Source organism: Cydia pomonella, chromosome 25, assembly GCF_033807575.1.
Source record: "Cydia pomonella isolate Wapato2018A chromosome 25, ilCydPomo1, whole genome shotgun sequence".
In the NCBI taxonomy this organism is placed as follows: domain Eukaryota; kingdom Metazoa; phylum Arthropoda; class Insecta; order Lepidoptera; family Tortricidae; genus Cydia; species Cydia pomonella.
This window is the reverse complement of record NC_084727.1, coordinates 2,265,656-2,273,290: the sequence shown is the minus strand read 5'-3', so window position 1 is coordinate 2,273,290 and position 7,635 is coordinate 2,265,656.

Below are 7,635 nucleotides of genomic sequence, written 5' to 3'. Positions count from 1 at the left end.
CACCGACAGGAACACAACACTATGAGTAGGATCTAGTGTTATTTGGCTGCGGTTTTCTGTAAGGTGGAGACTGTGAAACTGTGAAAAGTCCAAACTTTTAAGCTTACGAAAAAACAAGATACGGCCGTTTATGTCGCAAAAAACACATATATCGACACTCAATAAAATCAAAATGTATAGGGTACTTCCCGTTGACCAAGAACTATGGCCAAGTAATATCGACTTACACTTCAACTTCAGAGAAAAAACTTAAAAGTAAAAATTTATATTAAAAAAAATAAGTTACATTTTAACGGAACCCTCGGTGGGAGAGTCCTACTCGCACTTGTCCAGTTTTTTTGCCTTGTCTCCACAACCCTAAGGTTGTCTGGAAGATATTGCACTTTAGCGATAATAAGAATAAGAATAAGAATAAGATTTTTTTTATTGCCACATATTACAAGTTCACTATAAAACAAAAAAGTAAAAATAAAACATTACATAATAAAGAAGGAGAAAAAGAATTTTAATAATTTATACATACGAATAACGCAAAAATATTGGGCAAAGGGTTCCAGTCTCAGCGTGTGCTGGGCCGAGATGCCCGGCGCTGGTTTTCAGACCGGTCCCAGACTAGGACGGTCGGTCGGAGGATAACATAATTACCAATTACAATTATATAGGTTAACATTCGTGCTCGTAGTTAGGTACACAATTAAAAACATAATAATAACAAATTAAATTACAAAAGAAACAAATCATAACGGCTTAGTTAATTATAGCGACAGTAAGATATTATTAAGGATAGTAGTAACAGTAAGTATATTGCAACAATGAGTACTTTACTTAACATTCATAAAAAATACATGACATTATTCAAAATGTGTGTGTGTGTGTGTGTGTGTGTTTGTGTGTATGCGCGTGTGTGTATATATATATATACATATATATATATATATGTGTAATACCGCCTATTGTCTACCATAGAAGACGGCGGTTTGGCCTAGTGGGTAGTGACCCTGCCTACGAAGCTGATAGTCCCGGGTTCAAATCCTGGTAAGGGCATTTAGTCGTGTGATGAGCATGGATATTTGTTCCTGAGCCATGGGTGTTTTCTATGTATTTAAGTATATTATATATATCGTTGTCTAAGTACCCTCAACACAAGCCTTATTGAGCTTACTGTGGGACTTCAATTTGTGTAATAAATAATATCCTATAACATTTATTTTTTATTTTATTTATTTTATTTTATAGTTTAAGTTACGTGCTTAATTTGTATGTCAAGTTTTTTTGGAATATCTCAAATTTTACATATCAGGCCTCCGGCGATATCAACTCCCCCCCCCCCCCCCCCCCCAGTTTACTGGCTGACCTCTGTATGTACCATGTCCGTCTCTTTTTTTACAATTATGACCTGGATGAGAGTCCTTTAAGCCAAGTCTTGCTTTTATTTAAGACATTTGAATAATAATATGGTCGAAAATGTTACTAGAGTTGTGCCGCTCTCAAGAATGTTCTCGGTTTACAATAAGAAATATTCTCAAGCGAGAAAATTCCCCATACAAAGCAGAGAACGTTCTCGAGAACGGCACAATTCTCGGTTACTGACAGAATTAGACAGCAACACAGCAATTTTCTGTTTCAGATCACCGGCTAACGTCAATATTTAAATTCTGGCGAATGAAGTGCACGAGAACGAATCGAAGATCTTATGTTGTCTAATTATGTCATTTTTAAATTGTATATTAATCAGTACCCCTAGTGTAAATTTAGTCGATAACGAAACGTGACGTACGCGTTTGCGTTAAATCTCATTTTGTATGGGTTTTTGAACAGCGCGCCAAGCGGGACGTTTTGGAAAGTCAAAAATCTCATACAAAATGACACTTAACGCAAACGCGTAGGTCACGTTTCTCTGTCGAAAATATATACACTAGGGGTACAGTACCCCTAGTGTAAATAAATTCGATTTCCAAACGTGACGTACGCGTTTGCGTTTAGTCTCATTTTGTATTGGATTTCGAAAGAGCGCGCCAAGCGGGACGTTTTGGAACCTCAAAATCCTATACAAAATGAGACTTAACGCAAACGCGTTCGTCACGTTATGATGTCGATCAAAGTTACACTACGTTAGATCTATTACTACTTACTTATTGGCTACTGAAGTTTTCCCGGGTGTATCTTAATACGTAGTACATTACGATACATAACAGTTTTGAATGATTCATAACGATATTCATAATGATATATAACCGTGATTACCTTTTATATTGTTTTCATAATATCGGGAGCTTTTAAAAAAAAGGTAATCACGGTTTATATCCCGGTCGCTTTAAGTGTACATTACGATATATGTGCCGAAAATAGGAAATTCGAAATGAGTGGCGATAAATTAAATAAAACTAACTAAATTAAATAATACTATTATGTAATGAAAACTAGTTAAACCTAAAAATAAAATCAAGTATAGAAAATAACAAAGGAAAAATAAAAATTACCTACAAAATAATAATAAACCCAATTACATAGAGAACACCCCGTCCAAAAGTCAAAAAAGTCAAAAAGTCAAAAGCATTTATTTGTCCAACATAGGTAAGTATACAATTGTACAGGTCCCATATACATCATCATCTTATCACTATGTTGTGCGGTAAGGCGTACAATTTTTCATTCATGGACAAAAATTCACTTAAGTATACTATAATATGCTTTGTCAACTAAAAATTTAAATAATTTACTTTTAAAACTAATCATGTCATCTGTATTTTTTAACTCGGAATTTTATTAACAATTTTTGGAGCCATACCAAATATACTTTTCCTAAATAACGCTGTTTTGGAAGGCAACGAATTTATTTTGTTTCTCAGACGTATACTCTTAAACTGTTGGAATAACTGTGAATTGCCTTTAACAAAAAGTACAATTTCATAAATATATAAACACGGTAAAATAAGTATTCGTAATTTTTTAAAGTATGGTTTACATGAGTCAAGTTGCTGTATATGCGACATGGAGCGACATGGTGGAGGCGGATCTGCGCGAGCTTCGAGTCGACAATTGGCGAGAGGTCGCACAGGACCGAGAAAAGTGGCGCTGTCTTGTGTCGGAGGCCAAGTCTCATTTTGGGTCGCTGAGCCAACGGAGTAAGTAAGTAAGTAAGTAGTAAGTTGCTGTATTCCACATAATGATCTAATACATCTTTTTTGTGCTTTAAATACCAGCTCTCTGTCAACTGAATTGGCCCAGAATATAATGCCATACCTTAGCGTCGATGTTACATAGGCTTGATATGCTGTTAAAACAACCGATTCATTAACAATCTTTCTTAAATTATATAAAACGTATGAAAATTGATGCAGTTTCTTACATATAGTGTCTATTTGATTTCTCCATGTCAACTTATGATCTACACTTATTCCTAAAAATTTTGTCACTTCTGCTTCCTCAATTTTTTGTCCTTTATATAAAATATTTAAATTGCATCCTTCAGTTCGTCTTTGTTTAAATGTCATGATTTTAGTTTTCTCTAGATTAATTTTCAAATTATTACTACATAACCAATTTATTACTATCAAACATATCAGTTGCTAGCACAAATAAAAGGGAGTATATATTTTATCCTATTTGAACAAAGATTTTCTTTTTTTTTAAGGTTTTTATTTTATTTACCAGTGTGTGTGAAAGTGTGAACTTTGCAACAAAGATTTCTTTAGTGCGGACAATTTAAATAAACATAAAATTTCTCACACAAAAACAAAGGCTTACTCATGCGATATATGCAAAAAGTCGTTCAGTTATATAGACTCTTTAAAAACACATAAACGTATTCACGATGGGGTTAAACCTTTTTGTTGTGTTACATGTGGAACGCGATTCACGCAACTATGTCACTTAAATGTCCATAAAAGAACCCATACTGGTATAAAACCGTTCTCCTGCGAAATATGTAAGAAACAGTTTACTACAAAACCTACTTTAAAGGAACATATGCGAGGCCACACTAAAGAGAAACCATACTCTTGCGACATTTGTAAGAAAACGTTCAGCTACAAGACTAGTTTCAAACATCATAAAATAACACATATGGAAGTCAAACCATACCGCTGCGAAATATGTCACGCACAGTTTTCACAGTTGTTTAACCTAAAGAAACATTTGCTGAACCACCACTGCCCTTTTCCACTGCCGCCGCCCCCGAAACCATACGCTTGCGACATATGCACTGTGATGTGCTGCATGAGCAGGAGTCACATATCCTCCTGGGCTGGGGAGGTTCACCGAGCTAGTCTCAGATTTGGGAGAAAGGGGACTTATAGGTAGTGAATACGAGTATAAACTCTCAGAATACGCTGTTATAGACGGGGCTTTATGCCGTTTATTGTAAACATTTAGCTTATTACTTATAACTAAATATGCCCGCCGGCCGGGACTATTCGATAACGGCTTGAGACGCGGATTATCTAGGTCACACGGCACGGGCCTAACAAAGGGCTAGGTTGACGGGTAGAGTGTATGGGAAGGTCAGGAAGTCACTGGCGGGCGGTGGCCGCTCCAAGCTGGTGACGTATGAGCAGGGATTGTGTTGGCCGGCGGTGTCCGCTCCGGGCCTACACACGGAAAGGTTAGGGAGTCACTGGCGGGCGGTGGCCGCTCCAGGCTGGGGGATTATGTCGGCCGGCGGTGTCCGCTCCGGGCCTACATACGGAAAGGTTAGGGAGGCACTGGCGGGCGGTTACCGCTCCAGGCTGGTGACGACGGGTAGGGATTATGTCGGCCGGCGGTGTCCGCTCCGGGCCTACATACGGAAAGGTTAAGGAGTCATTGGCGGGCGGTGACTGCTCCAAGCTGGTGACAGGTTACCATTGGCGGGCGGTGGCCGCTCCAGCCGGTGGGGGGAGGATAGCCTGGCCTAGGCGCACGAACTCACCCCGGCCGCGACTAAAGGAGAGGAATGTTGCCGAGAATCGGCGGGACGGAATCACTTGCCACTCTTTCTCTATATACTAATACTACTCTTTGAATGTGATGTTACATTACATTATCTGTTCTAAATGTATGGAAGATCAAGAAAATTGGTATTTTGACCCGGAAATATTGCGTTTATGTATATAGTTGTATGACAATTTATTTTTTAATAAAATTTAAGGAATCGAACGGTACCATTTTTTTAAGTAATTTTTTTTTTTTCAGAATCAGAAATTATTTATTTGCATCGATACAGTATGGGGATTTTACAATACAGTTTTACAGTTCATGTATCTAGCTTGCATGCAAGTGTGCAAATTTATAATCAGTAAAATTATATAAACAAAAAATTAAATTAATATAAAATGTCAAATCGAAATAATTGAATAAGTTAACATAATATAGGCATATGACAAGTAATACAATTATATTATGTTATCTTACTGTTGGGTTGGTTTTTGAGACTGGAGCTTTGTATTTTTCTATAATCTCAGTATGTCTTTTCAAATTTCAGTTATTTATAATCGCTGGCTCATTTTCTATTCATTTAGCTAAATTTTGTTATAATATTCAACATGTGTCAAGTACCCAATAGGGTTGTTTCCAATTTTTTGAAACGCTTGTATTACGTTCTATATTAACTAAAAGTTGCCCTAAAATTCAACTTTTATACTAAAAACGGCTTTAAATATGTTAAATTAACAAAATATATTTTGACAGATGCTTTCGCGCCCAAAACGCTCTTTGAAAATTGTGTGACGTCACAGTTTACGGTTTGACACATAACTACATACACACTTAGAAGATACGAACTGTCAACTGACATTTGTCATTTGTTGTTTATCGCCTAACTGTCAACAGTGTCAATCCGAGAGTTGTGACGTCATCACAATCTTCAATGACGTTTCGAGTTTGGTCACGTGACGTGTGCGAAAACATATTTTAAATTCAATATTTACAAAAATATGGTCATTACAGGTCCCCTAAAAGTAGTTTAACATGTTCTTATAATCCAAAAGAATTTATTGGGATACAATTCTGCCCTAAGATTTGTAGATGGAAACAACCCTATTATGAACACGTCACTGAGAATCAAAACTAAAACATCTTACACGCGACGCACGCATCAAAGTCCTCGCATGGGAAGAGGTGGGGCACGGCCACGAAAACCAATGTGTCAGTATAACCGGTCATTATTTCATGAAAATAGGATTATAGGTTATAGTAGGCTACCCCTACCCATAGTGTTGTTCCTGCCGGTGAGTAAGGTTGCCAGAGCTCAACGAGGGTGCGGAGTTAGGGTTTGCAACGCGCATGTAACTCCTCCGGAGTTGCAGGTGTCCAAAGGCTACGGAGACTGCATACCATCAGGCGGGCCGTATGATTGTTTGCCACGTCGTATAAAAAATTAATAAGCGAAGTCATCTTATCCGACTAAACAACCGTCACAACTGTCACAAATAATTTTATATGAAAACCAAATGCACAGTACACGTACATCATAGCGGTTAGTCAATATCAGCAGTCATATTTATTTATTTTTATTTTTTTATACTACGTCGGTGGCAAACAAGCATACGGCCCGCCTGATGGTAAGCAGTCTCCATAGCCTATGTACGCCTGCTACTCCAGAGGAGTTACATGCGCGTTGCCGACCCTAAACCCGCCCCCCCTCGTTGAGCTCTGGCAACTTTACTTACCGGCAGGAACACAACACTATGAGTAGGGTCTAGTGTTATGTGGCTGCGGTTTTCTGTAAGGTGGAGGTACTTCCCTAGTTGGGCTCTGCTCTAGATCTGGAATGACATCCACTGGCTGTGCCCTACCACACAAAGCGAGATGAAATTCACAATGCCCATACCTCTCTTTTGGACGTAGTTTAAGGACGTACGTAAAGGGTTTCAAAACGTAAACGTAAACGTAACCATAATAAACGGATTCTACTGTAGTTTGGCCCAGAACTGTCTCATTTCAAACATAAATAGACAGAATCGTACTGTATTTGTCTTACGATAGCACTAGCACCCGAAAGAAAGGGATGAGTATAATTTTCCTAGTTCTTACTGATTGACAAGTTTGCCAGACTACAGTACCCCTAGTGTAAATAAATTCGATTTTGAAGCGTGACGTACGCGTTTGCGTTTAGTCTCATTTTGTATTGGATTTAGAAAGAGCGCGCCAAGCGGGACGTTTTGGAAACTCAAAATCCTATACCGGTGACGACCGGTCTGGCCTCGTGGGTAGTGACCCTGCCTATGAAGCCGATGGTCCCGGGTTCAAATCCTGGTAAGGGCATTTATTCGTGTGATGAGCATGGATATTTGTTCCTGAGTCATGGGTGTTTTCTATGTATTTAAGTATTTATAAATATTTATATATTATATATATCGTTGTCTAAGTACCCTCAACACAAGCCTTATTGAGCTTACTGTGGGACTTAGTCAATTTGTGTAATAATGTCCTATAATATTTATTTATTTATTTATACAAAATGAGACTTAACGCAAACGCGTTCGTCACGTTATGATGTCGATAAAATTTACACTAGGGGTACTGTACCCCTAGGATTTTGAGTTTCCAAGACGTCCCGCTTGGCGCGCTCTTTCTAAATCCAATACAAAATGAGACTAAACGCAAACGCGTACGTCACGTTTCGAAATCGAATTTATTTACACTAGGGGTACAGGT